This window comes from Meriones unguiculatus, chromosome 9 (assembly GCF_030254825.1).
Source record: "Meriones unguiculatus strain TT.TT164.6M chromosome 9, Bangor_MerUng_6.1, whole genome shotgun sequence".
In the NCBI taxonomy this organism is placed as follows: domain Eukaryota; kingdom Metazoa; phylum Chordata; class Mammalia; order Rodentia; family Muridae; genus Meriones; species Meriones unguiculatus.
Window position 1 is genome coordinate 25937879 of NC_083357.1, and position 23621 is coordinate 25961499.

At 40.3% G+C, this 23621-nt stretch overlaps 1 protein-coding gene and 1 pseudogene across 2 annotated transcripts in view; both read right to left on the reverse strand.

The window, feature by feature from the left end:
- Fhit (fragile histidine triad diadenosine triphosphatase) overlaps nucleotides 1-23621 on the reverse strand; it is a 1530368-nt gene that overhangs the window by 1106344 nt on the left and 400403 nt on the right. The gene's annotated exons all lie outside the window — the stretch shown is intronic.
- LOC110566786 (U6 snRNA-associated Sm-like protein LSm5) lies at nucleotides 701-1174 on the reverse strand (annotated as a pseudogene).

Below are 23621 nucleotides of genomic sequence, written 5' to 3' on the forward strand. Positions count from 1 at the left end.
ACATGCTAAGTCTTGAAATGGAGTAGACCAATTCTTCCAATTCTATTATAATTCTTTAACACTGTTGTAGCTACTCCAGTTACTTTGTTTGCAAATAACTTTTAACATAATCTTGCCTATATCTAAAAATAAGATTTTAAAAGGAAAATATTGTATTTATATGTAATTTTGGACTTAATTGTAATCTTTACTTTGCTAAGTCCTTATAGGCATCAGCATGACATGCTCCTGCATTTAGTTTTGTTTTCTTTCTTTTTCTTTCATCTGCATTGTATAGTTTTGGTATGCAAGTTTTATAAGCAGTTTATTAGAATCATCTGAATATTTCTTAATGGTAGTAATGTAAATTAAACTATATTTTTAATTTCACTGTCCACAGTCATTGCTGCCACATAGAATCACAGCAATTCTTTTAATCTTGTATTCTACAACCCAACTGAGCTCACTCACTAACTTATGGATTTGGTTTTGTGTCTCCTGTTTTCTTTGCACATCATTTAAATTTTCCTGTGTAGAAAATCATGTTATTGGCAAATACTAATGCTTCCCCTTCTTTCTTTTTTCCATTTTTCTGCCTTTTATCCTCTTTTGTTTCCTAACAGCTTTGATTAGGACTCCCTGTCTGACGCTGAGTAGCAGAAAATACAGATCTCCTGTGGTATTTCACTTCGTTTATTTTTACCCAAAACATCTTTATTCTTTAGTCTTCAAAAAAGTCAAAGTCTTCATTTTCCAAAATAACCGTGATTAGCTTAGAAAAATGTGCATAACCCTTCAAAGCATTTCCCTTTAACAGAAATTAGTGTTTCAAAAGCTTACACATTAGAGGCATAAGCAGAGTCAGAACCTACCATAAGAAATCCACTCAATGCTTTAGGTCCTTCTCCTCCAGGAACTAGTTTGGTTGTTTTACCTCCATCCAGTAAAATCTGACACCATTTAGCAATCCTTCTGCCCTGCAGTATAATTCCAAACTTTACCTTTCAGCACCATAGTGACAAGGTCATCAAATCCCAGAAGTGTTTCAATAGTGTCTTCATCACTCTTTATCACAGTGTGAATTCTCAATACTATGCAAGTGTCCATAAGCTCTAATGGCAGGGTCTGTAACACATAGTGGCTATATTAACCTCTATGCAGGAGTCTTTGTGACACTTGTCAATATTTTAGGAGAAATATGTTGCTTTTTGGTCATAAAGTGTAATATCAGCTATGGGTTTTCTGTGTTTCTGTGTGTGCACATGTGCACTGCCTGTGTGTGTGTGAGTCGTGGTACTGGTATGGGAGTCAGAGGATAGCTGGTGGGAGTCAGTTCTCTCCTGTCATGAGGGCAGAGGTCAGGTCTTCAGGATCAGCAGCATGTGACACACATTCACAGACGGGTGGCCAGTTTGTACACATGTTGGGCAGGTGCCCTGGAATTTAGTTTCTTCTGAGAGTTCTTTTCAAAAACCAGCGTTGAATCGTGCTAAGTGTTTCTTCCTTAATGATGGTGTTTTTGTTATCTTTAATCTGTTAATGTGATAAATTATATTGATTAACTTTTTAATGATTAACCAGAATTATCTTGGTTTACTTAATAGTGAACCAGGCTTGAAACTCTGAAGCAGACTCAGTTTTATCATGATGTATAATTCTCCTTTTTTTCCTACATTTTGTTTGCTAAAATTTTGTTAAGAAATTTTGTTTCCATGTTCATAAGAGTTGTGGCAATGTAGTTTTGCACTGTTCTTGTTTTCTGAGCACTCTTGGTATATGATTATATAATTAACTAGAAAGAAATAATATAAAATTGAATTTCTCATTGAAACTATATAGCCCTAAATATTCATGTTTGTATACATTTTGAAAGATAAATTCAATTTCCTTAATTGATAGAATCTATTTATATTATCTATTTCCTATAGAACAACTGTAGAAATTTACGGGTTTTTAAAAAATAGTGTTTATTTCATCTAAATTGTCAAACACTGGGTAAGTACAATGTTCTGTCATCATCCTGATGTCTGTTGTATCTGTAGTTATGGCCCCTGATTCATGCCTTTTATTTAATTTTCTCTGGAGGTTTGTCAGATTTATTGATTTTTAAGAGAGAATCAGCTATTCCTGTTTTATTTATATTAAAGTTTTTACAGCATAACCTTTTACTATTGTGTTTTCAGTCTACCTCCAATTGTTTCAAGTGAACTGTTCTTACAGACTAATAATAGCTCAGCTAATTTCCATACTTAAATGACTTATTTTAGAACATTTATCTATAATGCAATTGCTATATTTTAAGATATATTATTTTTGTTTTTGTTCTTTGCTTTTGGTATTTGTCCTTTATATTTTCCATACTTTGAGCTATTTGAACATTTGAGTAATTTATTTGATATCTCTAAAGTGGTTTTAGAGCATCACTTTGCACAGTTTTAGTATTTGTGTTAAATACCACATTATATATTCATAAAATGGACAGATTCTTGGTATCTTCATTTTCCCAGGTGAATAAGAATTAAAATCTCTCTTTCCATCCTTACCTCTGTTCATAAAATAATTATCTTAACTTCTTCTATACACATTTGCTTCACATCCTTCTCAGAGTATTCAACCATTACATACCATTTAGAACTTTCACACAATCATTTTGCCTTTTCTTTCCTGTGTTCCAGGATTTCATTTTAACTGCTCTCATTGTTTAGAAAGATCTACTGGCAGCAGATTCTCTTGGTTTTCTTTCCTCTAAGAAAAGAAGCCTTTAACTCCTCTATTCATTGCTGAAGGACATTTTCACTGGTTATAGGATTCTAGGTTGACTGTTGACTGATATTTCCATTCAGTCCTTGAAAGCTTTAAATTCCTTAGTGTCAGTAGAAACTCAGGACGAAAATCATATAATAGACTGCACCCTCTTGAATTGAACTGTCACCAGGATACTCTGGTCCTAGCAGGAGGAACAGCCATATGAAAAATAATTACAGTAGTAGATGACAGTGAGAAATGTACTTTGACTAATGGTCAGAGAAAGGGATAAGATGAAGCATTTGGGAAAGAGTCGGACCTGACATACAGGTTGCTGAGGATCAGACACCTGCAGAAGCAGGTGGAGATGTTATGGAAAGATGGTAAGGCAGGGTGCTGAACCTCATCTCCACTCAGGCTTGGAGCTTTATTTTGTGTATATCAGGAAGCTGCTACATTTAAAGCACTGATGAGTACAGTCACGCTCTTTTGAAGCAGCTTTCAATGAATTATCAGCATTTTCTTTAGTCTGATAAAGATGAAAATCTAGTTTGTGACTTGTTAGCATGTGTTAATGGCCAGAAAGAGCAAAACAAAACTCTCTTCTTCTGCATTCCAATTTGTATGCCCTCCACCCTGTCTGCTGGGTGACTTTAGTGTCTCTATGGCCAAGGAGAGGAATATCACACTGTGACCTGAATAAGGTGACAGTGAGAAGGAAAGCCTGAGGAGAAGGGAAAGCCTGCAGCTTCCCCACAGCTTTGTCACAACATCAACATTTCCTAACATGTGTTTTACATTATTTACTGAGTGAAAATTGACTACAATGGAAATAGATGTATGTATACTTTGTCAAATTTGCATTCTGCTCTGCAGAAATACTCAGTAGCCAGAGACTTTCAGATTCTTGCTAGTTTTGTGTTGCTCCACTGCCAGGTTTTCATGCACCCAGGGCTCCTGAGTGAGGAAAATAGAACTCATTCTAGGTGCTGGGGAGTTTATGATTATAAACAACACACAGAGAAGAGGAGAAGAAAAATGAAGATTCTCATGAAAGAAAACAACAATGCTTAACTAGTTTCTTGCTTTTTAGTCCAACTGTTTAAGAGAAGTGTTTGTCACCGTCATGCTGCCTCTCAGCAGTATATGTGCTTGGCCTTGGAGATATGGAAGAGATCTGGGGGGTAGGAAGATGGCGTAGTCATTAAGATGCAGGTTGCACAGTATGAGACCTGAGCTCAGATCCCTAGCACCTATGTAAAAAGTTGTCGTGGTGGCCCATGCCTGTAATCATAAGGATGTGGAGGCAGAGACAGGAAGATCTCCAGAGCTTATTTACTGCCAGTCTTATCTCCAAATTTAAGAGAGACCCTGCCTCAAAAATTAAGGTGGAGGACAATAGAGGAAGATGCCCTACATGAACCTCTGGCTTCCACATGCACGTGCGTGCACAAGTGCACACACACACACACACACACACACACACAAACTAATTAAAAATATGACAAGATTCCCTTTGGGGACTGATTTAACCCACACCTTGTAGTAAGGTTCTTCTATTTAATTTAATTATTCACGTAGTTATGTATATTTATTTTAAATTTACTTGTATTATTTTTTAAATGGTGTATTTGTGCATGTGCATAGGTCCCCTCAGACACCAGAAGCATTGGATGTTCCTGGAGCTGGAGCTACAGGTGGTTGTCAGATGCCATAGTTGATGCATGGAATGGAAAGCAGGCCCTCTGTACAACCACCAAGGACTTTTTAACCATGAGCCAGTTCTGGAGTCCCGGGTTTTCAGTTCTTAACTGTGAAACTGTTAAACAGAATAAGAAATCCGAAAACTGCCAATCAAAGACAAAGATATCAATGGCCACATTATATGAGCAGACAGGAAAAGGAGCCCAAAGTGGTTCCTTGGTTAGGGCTCAAGGCAATTCAGACTTGAAAGATACAGGACCATGCTCCTTTTCCATTATACTATTTTCTCTTTTCATTTGCATCTCTTTCCTTTCATGGCATATTGTTGTCTTCAGTTGTGTTTCTTTGACCACTTTGTATAGTGCTATCAAAGGTATGTATAGAGTTGTTAGTGTGTACAGAGCTCTCAGTGTGAACAGAGCTGTCAGTGTGAACAGAGTTGTCAGTGTGTATAGAGCTGTCAGTGTGAACAGTGATGTCTGTGTACAGAGTGAAAGAGCCAGCTCCTCAGAGGTGTGAAAGATTCCCCACCGTGTGTTCCTTCTGGAATCCCTCCCTAGTCACATCAAAGATGGATAAGATGTTTTTCCTCCTGTTAGTGTTTGAATTTCAGAGGCAGGTGTGTCACGGAGGACAACACTTAACTTGGAAATGTGCTTTTCTGAGACAGGTCAAGAGTGCCTGCATTTATGGTTAAGGACACACCCCTTCATTTCAAATACAGACTTTTTTTCTACCTGCTTTTCTGTGACACTGTTTCCTGTACTGCCTCACTGTCTCCTGTGCTAATGCAGCACATTATATGCGAATTATGTTCTAAAAGGCAGCTGACCTCACAGAGAAAAGCAGAAACTCTATTAGAAATTATGTGGACTTTATACTTGGAATGACTTTACAGAGAACAGCATATCCAGTGTAAGCAAGATACAATGTCTTATGCTGACATTTAGATATGAAGTGTCCCCAGTGGGCCTATGCTTTGAACTTGTGTCCCAGACAATGGTACTAGGGCTTAGCTTGATGAAATGAATCATTAAGGACAAGGCTTTGAAGGTTCCAGGAAAATCCTTGGCTTGGGCACCTCTTTCTCAGCATCTTAACCTGGTGTGACATGAAAAGCCCCACCACACATACCCACCATCATGAACTCTGTCCCACCTTTTCTACCAAAATAAACCCAAACTCCTCTGAAACATTCATTCAGCAGCATCTTTCCTCTTTGAAGTTGTTTGTGCTAGGGATTTTGTCCATAGCAATAACAAAAAAGTAAATAAAATATGATACAACATAGCTAGAATTAAACTGCATGGACTAATGTCAGCCCTCTGTATGTATCATATTTGATAACAGAGAAACAAAAGTCACTACAGGGTTGGAGAGATGCCTGAGAGGTTATTAATTAACACTTATCACGTATCCTGAGTTCAGTTCTTAGTGCCCACTTTGGGCAGCTCAGAACTGCCTGTGATTTGGTCTCCAGGTGATCTGATGCCTTCTTCTAACCTCTACGAGAACCTGCACATAAGCCACACACAGATGCACACGTAAACACATGTATGAAATCTAGGGGTTGGAGGGATGGGTCAGTAGTTAGAGGCACCTGCTGCTCCACCAGGGTCCCACGTTCAGCTTTCAGCAGCGCACAGTTGCTCACAACTATGAGCAAACCCCGTTTCTTGGGACCCAGTGCTCTCTCTGGCCTCTTCAGGCAGCAGCCATGGACATGGTGTACACACACAAACACACACACACATACACACACACACACACACACGTACACACAAACACCCACACACATAGAATAGAAATAAACAAAACTAGTTTTAACAATAAAAAGTCATTACAACAGGATTTTTATTCTCCCTTTTTTATCCTACCAATCTTTATTTGACTTTCTTCTGTTGGTCCAATGCTTTATCTATAGAAGACAAAGTGCAATTCTTCATTCCATTTTACTATGTGGAAGCTGAAATCATTATAGATCCAGCATATTTCAAGTAATTAACTGTGCTATTGTAAGTTATCCTTTAGAAGAAATAAAATTTAAAGTGTGGCAATAAAGGAACAGCTGTCAATCTGCAGAAGGCATTCCTATTGAGAAGCAAGTGCACACACTGTATATTTACATAATTTATTAGAACAATTAGAACACATCCTTGTTGCCTTTTAATTAGATTATTCCTTGTTGTGGTAATTATACTAGACAAGGGAGAAAAATAGTTTCAGGATTCTGAAATCATCTGTAGACCGTGGGAAGCGAGTGATCGATAATGCTAATCTACCGGAACGCTCACACTCTTAGCAGAACTTTTTATCTTCAGTGTTCCTTCCTCTAACCAGCATTATTTCTCAATGCCGTCCTCATCTCACCTAAAGATTGAAAGTAAATACACTGGACAAGTAACAAATATTTATTCCACCCTCAGCAGCCTCGTAAGGCTGGGCCACCTCCTGCCTCCAGGGGCTCAGACACTGCTTCCTTTCCTTGAAAAACGCCGACAGGTAACATCCAACAAAGGGCTTAGGATCCCAGGCACATCCAAGAGTCTGAACTGATAAAGGAACTCTCATCTGCAAGAATCATAAACCATCCCACCTTGAAAATAAATTCAAATTGCTGTTATGTTTTCATAAGTGATAAATCCACTAAATAACATAAAGAAGAATGACTATCACCCCATACATACAGAGCTGATTTGTAGAAATTGATCAGCAGGCTGACAGAGAAGATAGGTGAGTTCAATTTCTGTCCTGGTTTATGCGCAGTGGAGCACAGGGTAATGCCAGAAGTGCTCTCCTGTGTCCTGCCCAATGGTCACTGGTCGGGGAGAGCACGTCTCAGAACTTGCGGGACTCAAATCTGAGTGTCAGGAATGGGTATTGTCTGTCCTCCGGTGCAACTTGCCAGTTGGTTGAATAGTGTTGGGAGACACAGAATTGACCCCACTGAATCCAGGGTTCTTTGTAATACTAGGAAACACAGATACCCACCCCCAGCCAAGATTACTGGAATCTTGGTCTGGCTCAGTCAATAAAGTCCTAATGAGACCATGTCTAGACAGTATTGATCTCTTACCAGAAAAAAAAAAAAAAAAAACCAGACTGTGACTTCGTTTCTTGCTTACTCCAAATGACATCCAAGTCGTGATATTTCATTTACACATTGCCTCCCTAACCACAGTCATCTCCTTAGTGACACAGCTAAGACACAATGGCTTCTTTTCCAGGTACATAGGGCATGAGAATGTTTAATCTGCTAGTCGACCAGCATCTAAGAAGGTTACTTAATTATGCTAGAGAAGTTAGAAGAGCCTTCAATATATTTTTAATCTCTTTGCTAGTCAAACAGAATAGGCTTTGAACACACCAGAAGTACGCAAAATCTGAAGGAAAAACAATGCAAGTTTATACAGGTAAAATATCCCAAGGAGACAGCATTAGCTTACTTCATCCAAAGGCTTTCCATAAAAACCTTGGGGGCACCTCTTCCAACTGTTGTTTCGAAGAAATGGTTCTCTACAGAAGCATCTCTTTACATTTTCAGGTATGCCAACCAAAAGCTCAGGGTCCCCACTTCCTCATCTTCAGACTAGTCAAACACACCAGGTAGAACACTAGCCTAGAGGCACCAACATCTTGCATTTGGTTGCACTGTAGGGAAGCATTCCTGTAGGGATGCTGTATAATGCACAGGAATATGCAGGCCTTCCTATAGCTTGCTGAGCACTCCTTGTGCCTGCAGAAAGTCAGCAAGGGAACGCCGCTCTAGTTGCTGCAGGAGTGGGACACAGACAATAGGCAGGTGAGATAGAATTGAGTGTCATAAGCAGAAGTGGAAAGCAGAATTCCATCTTTCTCTGGGGCTGCAATGTGCTCAAGGCCATGACATGCAGGTGGCTCCCGAACATGGAAAGCTCTCAAGGCAGGTTTTGTCCACGTGGGAAAAAAATACCACATTGTCATGTTGCAACACCAATGTGCAATCCAATCATGCAGAAGAATCCCCACACAAAATAACCCGGGGAGACTGTCACCACTATCACTAGTTTCACATACAGACCACCTAAGACAGAGTGATCAGTTGTGTACGTGCCATCTAAATGTTTTATTAGTCTCGGAAGCATATTACCATTGCCAGAAAACAGGAGAAGGTTCCATTAACTCATAAAGTCTCCTACTGGACTTTGAACTGTTTGAGCTTTGCTGCCCAAACTGAACTTGAGGGGGTTAGTGGTAGGGGTTGTTATATAACCAGAACCATGTTTATTGCTAGCCTGGGCTACTTCTCCCAAATCCACTGTATGCAGCTTGTTGTGAGCTCAGTAAAACCCTGCACCACTCTTATATGACTTGAAGAAAAGTCTATCTCAACCATTTTCTCTTCTCAGTATATCACAGTGTGATGTAAGAAGCAAGAGAGAATGATACCATACTCTCCTCTTCTCAGACGAGGTAATAGTAGGAAGGTCTGGCTAGAGCGTGTGCTTGTGGCACATTTCCAGGGGTGTGGATAATGTCTGGCCTCCTGATCCTGACCCACGGGGGAAGACACACTTATATGTTGCACCTACTTACCAGTGGAGAAGGAGTGCAGAAAGCAGAGCTTGAAAATGGACAAAAAAGAGACAAAACAACAACATTTTAAATGAGGCATGAATAGTTGTGGACTTGGGATAATCCTGTGGGAACTTTACTTTCTCTAGTGAAATGCAGATTCTTGCAAAGGCATTGACAACACGAAGGCTTGTATAGTGTCCTTTGCCAGAGCCTTATTTAAACATTCTGATGTGGCCAAGTGCTAAATCAGTTAAGCTTAGGAAAAACAGTTCACTATTGATTAGATAATCAATTTAAAATATGCATGAACTTAGCACACAGATAACGGGTAAGTTCTAGAAATAAGAAATAAAATCAGGTATCTTAACAGAAAGGGATGAAGATATTTTGCACCATCTTAGGACATTGATTTACTTAGATTTTTGGATAAAATTATTGACACTGGGGCAGGAAAAAAACCCTCTGCATAAACACAGAGCAGGTTATTTCTGTTGTTGTTTTTTGTTGTTGTTTTCTGCCTCCAGGTTAGAAGGGTGCAAAGATGAAAGCTGGTTCTTAAGATTCCTCAGGGTGTGATTTTACATATTATTTACCTTTAAAATGTCTGAAAATATCATGTGATCATTCCTCCCAAAGACTAATCAACACGCTTTTCTAGTATATGGCCAGCTGTGTCTTGATGCCAGAGTGAAGACACAGAACTAACTAGTAGCCCTTCTCATCACTTATAAAAATATAATCCAGGCTTTTCTCAGAGGTGGCCGTTCATATCTGTAATGTTTTTCCAAACTTTGTTGAAATCATTCTCAGTCTTCTAAAATCAAGACAAGTACTAGAAAATGTTTTACCGGGTTTACTCTGATGAAAATGAAGGGTTTTCCCCATTTCTCTCAATTCTTCTATGAATTCAGCCTGGTCTTCATTATTGCTGCATAGCTTCTGAACTATATAAATAATGTCCCCTGAAACTTCCTGACAGTTTCCCCGAAGGTGTGTGTTTCTTCACTGCATTAAAATCTTGTGGTCTGCTAGATGTTTTCCTGATATTCTAATTTGTTCTAAATTAATAAATCCCATCATTTTTGGTTTCCACTGTTCCTATTTATTAAATTCACTGTGGATGTAAAATTTACTTTCAAAGGAAGCCATAATTCTTTATTTCCAGCTTAGTATTAACAATGAATTTTAATAAGCATTATATTTTTAAGTATAGTAAAGACAAGTTTTGTTAAAATATTACTGTTCAAGGCCTTCCATTTCCTGGCAAAATAAATTAATGTTATATAACCTTTCCCCTTTATCTCAGTTTCTAAGAGAAATAGCATTGTTTTTAACTATGTTTGTAGAAACAAAAACACAACAGGAAGAATGAAGGGAGAATAAGTGGGGCACATAAGGCTAAATGCAGAGCAAATAAGTGCTAAATTTGAGGGGAGAGGGGAAAGAGGAGAGGGGACAGGGGACAGGAGACAGGGTAAAGGAGAGAGGGGAGAGGGGAGAGGAAGGGAACAAAGGATAGAGGGAGAAAGTAAAAAAGGCAGGAGGAGCAAGGAAAAGAGAGGGAAGAGAAGGTGAAGGATGTGTGAAAGAGAAAGAGAATGAGAGAGAGAGAGAGAGAGAGACTATAAGACTACGAGTAATGCGAATGGCAACCTGTTTCCTGAACAATGTAGAATAAGGGTCACAGGAAAGAATATTAAGAAAAGCTACAGAATTTTCAAGGTTTTTGGAGTCATGAGTAAACTAAAAATTAAAACAAAATTCATATGCTGTATTGTTCTTAAGACTGAACTAGGAGAAGGCCAAGATGGCGACTAGCATACACAGTTTCTGAGCGGTGGGATACCTGATCTTCTGAGTTGGAGAATGGAAGGACCCCCAACCCAGGAAAACCACAGCGAGGCTTTCTGAACACCAGAGAACATCGCAGGAGGTGAAAACTTTGGCCTCCGGTCACCCGGAGACTTGCTTGGGGAAGGAAACGATCCTTTGTTCTTGCGGCACTCCCTTCCCCCAGACCTCCTTCCTCCTCAGCACAGCGGCACAGCGGACTCATCTTTCTCAGCTCAGACCTAACTGTCTGGGGTATACAGCCGCTGAGATGGAGCCCCAAGCACTTTAGCGGCAGACAAAAGCCAGCAGTACGTGCCCCGGAGTCCCAGATTCGCGCAGCGGCTGCACCATCCTCCCAGGGGGCGAATCTGCTAGACACCATACTAGCTCCACAGGATCGCCATCACTGATGGTACGGCCTGCCCAATCCCACAGTGACAGAGAATAATACGCTATATACTCACCAAAACCAGGCAGAAACGTCATACAACCTGGACACACCAGGCGCTGGGCCTCCCAAGCTTGGAGAGCACAACGAAGAGATCCCAGGACTTCCCAGAAAGCATTGGGACTAGCAACCCAGTCTCCAATTACAGCGGGACGTGGCAGCGGAGCAGCACTGAACTGGCGGGGCACGACAGCCCTCCAGTATAAGACTAACCAGGGCCAAACCAGAGAACAGAGAGCCTGGTTACCCCATCCCTGCTGAAGTGACCACCCTGAAATCTCCAGCTGCAGCAAGACCTCAGAACCTGGCAGTGACAGCAGCACAGAATTGGCGGAACACATCAAAGAAGCAGGGCCAAACCAGAGAGCAGAGAGCCCCGGATACCAAGATCTCTGCCAAGAGACCTGCCTCTAAGTGAGTGCACCCTTGAGAATCTGCAGTTCCCCAGATCCTGGGTCCTTCTAAACCAGAAGCCAGGCATCGAACCCCCCTCCCACCCACATACCCACTTTGGGAAACAGAGGGGCACTAGGGACATTGAAGTTCCTGCCCTGTGGGCCTGATTGAGGAGCTAAGACAGTTAATGCCAGAAATTGCGCTGCGATCATCATTAGCGCCTGGGACATATACAGTGCAGAGCCCCTCCCACACACTCAAGGGTTCAACATTAGCCATCACTCTGTCCCTCGAGAAACTCATCCACGCACACTTACACACACAGACACACACACGCGCGCGCGCACACACGCTTGCATTTGCCCCGTTTGCGCCTGTGTACTTTCCTCCCACAGGTACAGCTAGTCCTGAGCACACGCTGAGAGTGCTCAGCTTCCTGAAGAACTCTCCAGACACCAGAGAGAGACAGCACCAGTCTGATCTGCAGAATCCAAAAACAAACAGGGAAGGTTTCAGATAAGCCAATGGCCAGAGGTAGGCGAAAGAACACTTCCAACATAAATCAGGACATCATGACTTCACCAGCAAACCCCAAAATCGATGGATACACCAATTCAGCAGAAGCACAGGAAAATGATTTTAAAGCCATGCTTGCCCAATTATTTGAGGCTCATAAGGAGGAAATGAACAAGTCTTTCAAAGAGATGGCCAGTCAATTGGAGGCAAAGAAAGAAGAAATAGACAATATCCTTAAAGAAACACAGGCAAACATAGCCAAACAAATAGATACACAAGTAGAGGAAAAATTAGTGGCATATAAGAAGGAAATGAAAAAAGAAATAGAGGCCATCGTAGAGAGACAGGAATCCAAATTCAAACACATGAAAGAAATGGTGCAAGGCATGAAAACAGAATTAGAATCAATAAAGAAAACACAAAATGAGAAAACCCTTGAGCTGGAGAACTTGGAGAAAAGATCAGGAACCACAAAAGTAAGCATCACCAACAGAATACAAGAGATGGAAGAGAGAATCTCTGGAGCTGAAGACACACTTGCAGAAATGGATACTTCTCTCAAAGAAAAAGTAAAATCAGAAAAGTTCCTATCACAAAATATCCAAGAAATCAAGGATGCTATGAAAAGACAAAATCTAAGAATAATAGGAATTCACGAAAAAGAAGACTCCAGACTCCAAGGTCCAGAAAATATTTTCAAGAAAATCATAAAAGAAAATTTTCCCAACTTAAAGAAAGAGATGTCCATAAATATACAAGAGGCCTACAGAACTCCAAATAGACTAGACCAGAAAAGAAACACATCATGTCACATCATAGTCAAAACACTAAATCTACAGAACAAAGAAAAGATATTAAAAGCAGCAAGGGAAAAAGGCCAAGTAACATATGAAAGTAGACCTATCAGAATCACACCGGACTTCTCATCAGAAACTATGAAAGCCAGAAGGGCCTGGGCAAGTATCATGGAGACTCTAAGAGATCACAAATGTCAACCCAGACTACTATACCCTGCAAAGCTTTCAATCAACATAGATGGAGAAAACAAAATATTCCATGACAAAACTAAATTTACACAATATCTACACAGCAAACCATCCCTACAGAAGATACTAGAAGGAAAACTCCAATCCAATGAAAACAAATTCACCCAAGAAAACAGGGCATACAGATAATGTCCCCCAAAAAAATGAAAAGAAAACAAGCAATGAAACAGGGTTAGATCATCGACTCCATTACAAAAGGAACTAACATGCATTGGTCACTATTATCTATCAATATCAATGGACTCAACTCACCAATAAAAAGACACAGGCTAACAGAATGGTTAAGGAAACAGGATCCAACATTCTGTTGCATCCAAGAAACACACCTATGCAACAAAGACAAACACTACCTCAGAGTAAAGGGCTGGAAAACTGTTTTTCAAGCAAATGGTTCCAGAAAACAAGCTGGAGTAGCCATCCTAATATCTAATAAAATAGACTTTCAACCCAAGTTAATCAAAAAAGATAAGGAGGGCCACTATATTCTCATCAAAGGAAAAATCCACCAAGAGGACATCACAATCTTGAATATCTATGCCCCAAATACAAGAGCACCGACATTCGTAAATGAAACATTATTAAAGCTTAAATCATACATTGATCCTAATACCTTAATAGTGGGAGACTTCAACACTCCACTCTCACCAAGGGACAGATCAACTAGACAGACACCAAATAGGGAAATAAAAGCACTCACAGAATCCCTAAATCAAATGGACCTAATAGACGTCTACAGATCGTTTCACCCAAACTCAAAAGAGTACACCTTCTTTTCAGCACCGCATGGAACCTTTTCCAAAATAGACCATATAGTGGGTCACAAAGCAAGCCTCAACAAATACAAAAGGATTGAAATAATCCCTTGTATACTATCTGACCACCATGGACTAAAGCTAGACCTCAACAACAACAGAAACAACAAAAAGCCGACATGGAAACTGAACAACTTACTACTCAATGACAGCTGGGTTAAGGAAGAAATAAAGAAAGAAATTAAAGACTTCCTAGAATTCAATGAAAAGGAAGGCACAACATACCCAAATTTATGGGACACATTGAAATCAGTGCTCAGAGGAAAATTTATAGCACTAAGTGCCTGCAAGAAGAAATTTGTAACATCACATACAAACAACTTAATGGCCCAACTGAAAACCCTAGAAAAAAAAAGAAGCAGATACACCCAAGAGGAGCAGACGGCTGGAAATAATCAAACTAAGGGCTGAAATCAATCAACTAGAAACAAATAAAACTATCCAAAGAATCAATGAAACAAAAAGCTGGTTCTTTGAGAAAATCAACAAGATAGACAAACCCTTAGCCAAACTAAAAAGCAGAGAGAAACTATCCAGATCAGCAAAATCAGAAATGAAAATGGGACATAACCACAGACATTGAGGAAATCCAAACAATTATTAGGTCATACTACAAAAGCCTATATGCCACAAAATTTGAGAATCTAAATGAAATGGATAATTTTCTTGAAAGATTCCATCTACCAAAACTAAGTCAAGATCAGGTAGAAAGACTGAATAGCCCTATATCTCCCAAGGAAATCGAAGCAGTCATTAACAGTCTCCCCTCCAAAAAAAAAGCCCTGGACCAGATGGCTTCAGCGCAGAATTCTACAAGACCTTCAAAGAAGTGCTAACTCCAATTCTCCTCAAGCTATTCCACAAAATAGAAACAGAAGGAACACTACCAAACTCATTCTATGAAGCCACAGTCACCTTAATACCTAAACCACACAAAGACCCAACAAAAAAAGAGAACTTTAGGCCTATCTCTCTTATGAACATTGACGCAAAAATACTCAATAAAATACTTGCAAACCGAATCCAAGAACACATCAAAGATATCATCCACCATGACCAAGTAGGCTTCATCCCAGGCATGCAAGGGTGGTTCAACATACGGAAATCCATCAATGTAATCCACTACATAAACAAACTGAAGGAGAAAAACCACATGATCATCTCCTTAGACGCCAAAAAAGCATTTGACAAAGTCCAACACCCATTCATGCTTAAAGTCTTGGAGAGATCAGGGATACAAGGCACATACCTAAACATAGTAAAGGCAATATATAGCAAGCCTATAGCTAACATCAAACTCAATGGAGAGAAACTTAAATCAATCCCACTGAAATCAGGGACAAGACAAGGCTGTCCATTGTCCCCATATCTCTTCAACATAGTACTTGAAGTCCTAGCCAGAGCAATAAGACAACTAAAGGAGATCAAGGGGATACAAATCGGAAAGAAAGAGGTCAAAGTGTCACTATTTGCAGATGATATGATAGTATACATGAGCGACCCCAAAAATTCAACCAGAGAACTTCTTCAGCTGATAAACACCTTCAGCAAAGTGGCAGGATACAAAATCAACTCAAAAAAATCAGAAGCCCTCCTATATACCAAAGACAAAAAGGCTGAGAAAGAAATTAGGGAAACAACACCCTTCACAATAGCCACTAATAACATAAAGTACCTTGGGGTGACTCTAACCAAGCAAGTGAAAGACCTGTTTGAGAAAAACTTCAAGTCTCTGAAGAAAGAAATCGAAGAAGATATCAGAAGATGGAAAGATCTCCCCTGCTCATGGATTGGTAGGATTAACATTGTGAAAATGGCCATACTGCCAAAAGCAATCTACAGATTCAATGCAATTCCCATCAAAATACCAACTCAATTCTTTACAGACCTTGAAAAAAAGATTCTCAGCTTCATATGGAGAAACAAAAAAACCAGAATCTCCAAAATGATCCTGTACGACAACAGATCATCTGGAGGTATCTCCATTCCTGATCTCAAGCTGTACTACAGGGCAACAGTAATAAAAACTGCATGGTATTGGCATAGAAACAGAAAGGAGGATCAATGGAACCGCATAGAAGACCCAGAAATAAATCCACACACCTATGAATACTCGATATTCGACAAAGAAGCCAATTCCATTCAATGGAAAAAAGACAGCATCTTCAACAAATGGTGCTGGACCAACTGGATGTCTACATGCAGAAAAATGAAAATAGATCCATATTTATCACCCTGCACAAAACTGAAGTCAAAGTGGATCAAGGACCTCAACATAAAACCAGATACCCTAAATCAATTGGAAAAAAAAAGTGGGGAACAACCTAGAACTCATTGGCACAGGAGACAACTTCCTGAACAGAACACCAACAGCACAGGCTCTAAGAGCAACAATCAATCAATGGGACCTCATGAAACTGAAAAGTTTCTGTAAAGTAAAGGATACCGTCATCAAAACAAAACGACTGCCTATAGATTGGGAAAGAATCTTCACTAACCCTTTATCTGACAGAGGACTAGTATCCAGTATATACAAAGAACTAAAGAAGCTGAAAAGCAGCAATCCAAGTAATCCAAGTAAAAAATGGGGAACAGAGCTAAACAGAGAATTCTCGACAGAGGAATATCGAATGGCAGAAAAACACTTAAAGAAATGCTCATCCTCATTAGCCATCAGGGAAATGCAAATCAAAACGACCCTGAGATATCACCTTACACCCATCAGAATGGCCAAGATGAAAAACTCAAGCGATAACACATGCTGGAGAGGTTGTGGAGAAAGGGGAACCCTCCTCCACTGCTGGTGGGAATGTAAACTGGTACAACCACTCTGGAAAGCTATCTGGCGCTTTCTAAGACAAATAGGAATAGTGCTTCCTCCAGACCCAGCTATACCACTGCTAGGTATATACCCAAAGTTTGTTCAAGTACACAAAAAGGACACTTGCTCAACCATGTTTATAGCAGCTCTATTTGTAATAGCCAGAACCTGGAAACAACCCAGATGTCCATCAACGGAGGAATGGGTACAGAAATTGTGGTATTTTTATATAATGGAATACTACTCAGCAATCAAAAAGGAGGAAATCATGAAATTTGCAGGCAAATGGTGGGATCTGGAAAAGATCATTCTGAGTGAAATATCCCAGAAGGAGAAAGACAAACACGGTATATACTCACTTATATAGACCTATAAGATATGATAAACATAATGAAATCTATACACCTAAAAAAGATAATCAATTGAGCGGACATGGGGTAAGATGATCAATCCTCATTTAGAAAGACAGATGGGATGTGCACTGAACGTATGACAGGAGTCTACTGAGCGCATCTGAAAGACTCTAACTAGCAGTGTTTTCAAAGCAAAGACTCATGACCAAACCTTTGGCAGAGTACAGGGAATCATAAGAAAGAAGGGGAGTTAGTCTGATGGGGAAAGGATAGGAGCTCCACAAGGACCAAATATATCTGGGCACAGGGTCTTTTCTGAGAGTGACATTCAACCAAGGACCATGTATGGATATAACCTAGAACCTCCACTCAGATGTAGCCTGTGGTAGCTCAGTAACCAATTGGTTTCCCAAAGTGAGGGGAACAGGGACTATTTCTAACAGGAACTCAATGACTGGCTCTTTGGTCTCCCCACCCCCGAAGGGAGGAGCAGTCCTGTTAGGCCACAGAGGAGGGCTTTGCAGCCAGTCCTGAAGATACCTGATAAAACAGGATCAGATGAATGGGGAGGAGGTCCCCCCATCAGTGGACTTGGAAAGGGGCACGGTGGAGATGAGGGAGGGAGGGAGGGACTGGGAGGGAATGAGGGATCGGGACACGGCTGGAATACAGAGTTAATAAAATGTAACTGATAAAATAAAAAAAAAACTTTAGAGAATAATAAAAAGACTGAACTAACCACCTAAGCCCCAGGGTTTATGTATGCTATGCAAATACTTTCCAAAGCTGCTATTTATTTGTTGAAATCTACCCTTCAGTCTCTATTACATGTTTCAAAATGCAAAACAACACAAATCTGACCGTCCCATACATTTTCAAAAATTCTCAACCTGCTAGAAATGAAATTCCACCAATGAATTCACAGGCTGATGTCGAGGCCAACTTCGCAGACTCCTAGCAAATTTTTAAAAAATTATTTGAAAACATGGAAATGGAAGTGTCTGTCAATGTCAAATATCAAGAAGACACATTAGGAATGAATGACTACTACAGAGCGAAACAGTTTTAAACTACTTGCCATGTATCTGCAGTTGAGAGAAAAAAAGAAAATAAAGAGAAGAATTTTAGCTTGTATGATCTTTTGCGTAGGATTGTTCACGGAGTCATAAACATTTTTGGCTTTGTTGTTGTTTCACTATCTAGGTCACCCAGAAAAGTGTACTTTGGCATGATCTGGATACAGGATTCTATGTCTTTGCTGAGTTACAGCATTTAAAAAACGAACATGCACTATTCTTTTTTTTTGGGGGGGGAGCAGAGAGTTTAAGAAAGGGTTTCTCTGTGTAGCCTTGGCTATCCAGGAATTGCTTTGTAGACCAAGCTACCCTTGAACTCACAGAGATATGCCTGCCTCTGCCTGGCCGAGTGCTGGAATCACAGCTGTACACCACTGCATCCAGCTGCATGTATATTCTTATGGAAATACACAACAGAATCTGCAACTGCTGTTAAAATATTATCATTTCCACCCAATATTAGATATTTATACACTAACATCACCAATAAAATGTGCCATATAGGAAGAAGAAATGTGAACGATAAAGCAAACTGGGAATTTAGGAACATATATATGTATCCATACTTATATATGTCTGTATGCATCATGTTTTATATGGCATACAAAACGTATATCATTTGAACACAGAGGCACTCCTGTGAGCTAAGCAACCAAGACACGTCATATCCTAGAGAAGAGGATTTAAATGTAAAGCCAGAACCTAGGACAAAGGGGGCCGGAATCAAATATGCCACTGAAGAGCTCTAAAACACCTGCAGGGTGCATGTTCTAGCGCTTTGTGTATTCAAGCTGACAGTAAATATTTGCAAACAGACAACTCAGCTAGGCTAAGGATGAAAAGAAAGAAAGGCACCCCTGCAAACACATTCTTATTCAAACTACTGTTACCTTAAGGAAACCAAATCTCCATCACTGAATCTTTCCGGGTAGGTAAAGAAAGGCAAAGCAATAGGCTTCCACGTGTTTTATATTACTATTTTCTTTAAGATGTAAGAGTGTAAGTGTGTTTGTGTGCATACTTGCTCATGGGTCCATGCGCAAGCATATATGTGAGCACATGGTATGTGAATGAAATGGGCTTTTTTGTGACATTCATATGTATGTACATAACATACTTTGGTTATATTGACGCCTCATTATCTTCTCTTTTTAATTTTTTTTATTATCCTCTCTTACCTCTTCTTTCCCTTCTATATTATATTACTGTTTCTATACTAACATACATACCTTTAACATATTTATTAATGAATATATTAATTGCTAAGGTTAAATAAAACATCATGTGCACACATTATTCACATGATCTGACCCAGAACAGATCTGAAGAACATTGTGAGACTTTAGCCTGAGCAGTGTTCATTAGAGCCACATTCACCTGATCTTTGGAGAAAAACCTGCTTCTTTTTCCAAGCTTGCTTTGCCAGGTTCAGGTCCCTAGATTAGCTCTCTCTCGATGCTTTAGGCGTCAGATATATGCTGGCTAGTTTTATGTCGTTGTGGCATAAGCTGAAGTCATTTGGAAACGCTCCCACCTGACTAGTGTGGGGGCAAGCCTGTAGGGCGTTTTCTTGCTTGTTTGATCGATGCAGGAGGGCCCAGGTCCCTGTGGGTGGTGACACTCCTGGACTGGTGGTCCTGGGTGCCCTAGTAGGCTGGCTAAGCAGGCTAAGTGGAACAAGCCAGTGAGCAGCAGTCCTCCACAGCCATTCCTGCAGTCCTCACCTCCAGGCTTCTGCCTCATGTTCTTGCCTTTGCTTCTGTTCGCGATGGACTGTGATCAGGAGGTGTCAGCTGATTTTAGTCATAGAACGCCTATGACAGAGGAGGTCACACTCTGGTGTTGAGTTCAATGGGCTTCAGATGAATGCACTGTGCTTAGCTGGGATGCATCTCAGAAGACCTGCCAGCCAATGCCAGAGGCACAGCACAGGGGTCCCAAATCACAGAGCATCAGAAGAGGATGGTAAGTTTATCTATCAAAAAGTGAAATGGGAAGTTAACCCGGTTGGTGAAGTCTTAGGCTGATAAGCATGAGGCTCCATGTAAATCCCTGGAACACACATAAGAAAATCCAAGTGTGGCAGCCTGCCTATAATCCCCAAACTGTAGTGTGGGGGATGGGCAGAGGCAGGAAGATTCCTGGGACTCGCTGGCCAACTCACCAGTTTCAGGGCAGAAGGAGGTCCTGTGAAAAAGAGAGAGAGAGAAAGAAAGGAGGAAAGGAAAGAGAAAAGGAAGGAGGGAAGGAAGGAAGGAAGGAAGGAAGGAAGGAAGGAAAAAATGAAGGAAGGAAAGACAGAGAGAGGGAGGGAGAGAGGGAAGGAGAAAGGAATGAGGAAGAAAGAAGAAAGAAGTGAAGGGAAAGAAAAGCTGGATAATGTCTGAGGAGCATCATTGGAGGCTTTCCTCTGATTCCCACGTTCATGCACACACACACTTGCACCCCAAGACACAAACACAAAAATAAAACATAAAACCCCTAGTGATTTCACTAAAATCATTGAGCAACAAAAGCCAAACTTACCTCTGCAATACATGCTTGTGAGATCTCTCACTGCCTCCTACAGTGGAAACCACAGAAATCTAGAAACAAGTACATTCTCCTCTCTTTTTCTTCCCCCACGTTCTTTCCTTGTAATTTTTAACTATGGTCAATGAAAATCAAAAAGGGAAGGCAAACGGACTTGCCTCTGAGCCAACATTTCTAGACTACACTCATTGTTGGGTCTTCATTAGGACTTCCTCCAGGATGCTCCATGATGGGACCATGTTACACTAAATGAAACAGATAGTGCAATTTTACCCTCAGCAGATGAAGAACGAACATTTTTCTTCTCGATTTCTGTGTAATGCGGCTCGGATGCTTTCTGCTTTCTTTCCCTTGTGTGCACTCACTGCTTGCAGCTGTCCGCCATGGCCACCAGTACGTAAATTCATAGTGAGTCTGTGGCTGTGGGGTGCTGCAGCTCAGCTGGAAGCTGGTACAGATGTCCTTGTCTCGGGTGCTCAGGCATTATCTACTTTCAATTCCTTTTCTGAATGTCATTCACAAGAAGCTTTATCTTTCTCTCCTTTCCCCAGGTTGCATCAACTCTGTTATTTGTCCTGTTTGTTTTTACGCTCTTCCAGGACTAAAGGGCAACAACTCTGCCCTTCTAGAAGCAAACAGATCCAAATTTAGGGACTTAAGAACTCTACTATAAAACTGCCTTTTCTAAGATAATTTTAGCAAATTATCTGTAAGGAACTTTTCCCACTTTTGGAAGGCCATAGCCTCAGGTCTCAGCTATAACTTTTATCATGTATCATAATAATGACTACAGTTATAGTACTTTCCTTCAGCTCAACTGTAATACTTCAAAGATCCCTACTCTTCAACTCCCAAGATTCTAATTCAACCTCTTTAGGAGTAGAGAGGTACAGGTTTTGAGCCATGCAGACAAAGGTTCAAATCTAGCCTCTGGCACTAAATTAACTGAGTACAACCCTGAGTAAGCCATTAAGCTTGCTGAATTTCAATTTCCTCATCTGACAAAAATAGCAAAATCTACCTAGTGGGAACTCTGTGAAGATGAAATGAGGTGATCTTGGTAAAATATATGCAATGCCAGGTACATGGTAAAGGATCCAAACAAGGTTTCTATTTCTTATTGTTCTGCATTAAAATAAGTGGCAAATTTCATTTACAAAAGCTCAGAAAGGTCACTTTAAAGAGCAGACACTGCAGAGGATGTGTCAGATACATATAACTCCAGCAGTGGGGCGGCTGAGCAAGACTGAGATCAAGGTCAAGGTCCTTGTAGTTATACAATGAGTTCCAGGCCAGCTTGGAATATTTTGTAAGACCCTGTTTTGTTTGTTTGTTTTGTTTTTAAGCAACAACCACAAATTTTTTAAAAACCGCAGCACTGACATTAAGTCATTAGCTTCAACTCTGAGTCTGTGTTGGTTTGCCTGAGAATGTCCTCCATCGGCTCAGATATTTATTAAATATTTGGTCCATATTGGATGGGACTGTTTTGGTAGGTTTGTGACATTGCTGGAGGAAACATGTTACTGAGGGCTGGCTTTGAAGTTTCAAAAGTTTTATGTCATTCCAGTGATCTCTCTGCGTCCTATTCACTGTATGCAGTGTAAGCTCTCAGCTGTTTCTGCCACAGTGCCTGCCTCCAGCCATGCTGCCCTGTCATGATGGTGGTGGGTCCTTATCCCTCTGGAACCAAAAGCCCAAATAAACCTTTCCTTCTATAATCTGCTTTGGTCATGGTGTTTTGTCATAGAAACAGAAAAGTAGTACACTACAATACATTATTTTCACACTTGGGAAGTTACTATGCATTTTAATTAAAATTAAAAATTGGCAACAAACATACAAAATTAGGAGTTGCTATCTCTCCACATACAGAAAACTAGATAACTACTTGCATGTTTGAACCAATCACTGACTCTCTAACTTCAGAAAATACATCTCTTTTAAAAATGTATTTATTTAATTTACCCATAAAGAGTGAATATTTTTTGCCAGTGGTTTTAAAAATGACTCCTGAAAAGAAAAAACTTAAAAATTGTATTGCAAAAATCACAGGCTATCACAGCCACAGTAGACAGACAAGGTTCCAGCAAGGTGACTCAGCAGGTAAAGGCTCTTGTAGCCAAGTTTCATGAACCTGAATTCTAGCCTGGGGACCCACATGGTAACAAGAGAAAACCAAGCCCCCAAAAGTCATACTCAGACGACCGAGTACCATAGCAGGGACATCCATATCCATGACCACGCACAGAGAATTAATAGAAGAAATCTAATTTAAAAGAGTGGCAGAGATGGGGAGAGAGCAAAAGAGAACCAGGCTGAGGAGAGAAGCAAGGTAATGCAGCGAGGAACGCCGTCAGGATGTCTGCCCCTCCACACAGCAGCACAGGAGGATCACAGAGCTCATGGCTCTGTAACTTCTCTCCATGGAAACAGATAGAACAATGGGATGCCTTTAACACAGAAGAGGAAAAAAAAACCTGTCATATCCTTATACAGAACTCTTGCCAAAGGTTAAGCCAGCTATCTAAGTGACATTCGTTGGTACAATCCACCAGAACAAGTCAGGCGTTTGCTCTGGGAGACAGATACATTCTTATAGGGTACAATGTTAAATCCTTGGGTGGATCCTGATCTCTAAAGAGAGCACTTGAACCCACTCTTGATTCAAACACACCTGCTTTTAAGTGCTATTTCTGCCATTTACTTCTTGGCAAAGTTTCATAGTCATTATGTGTTGAGCTTCCTAATCTCTAAAGTGGATTCAAAAATATGATAACAGGAACACTTCTTTCAATCCACA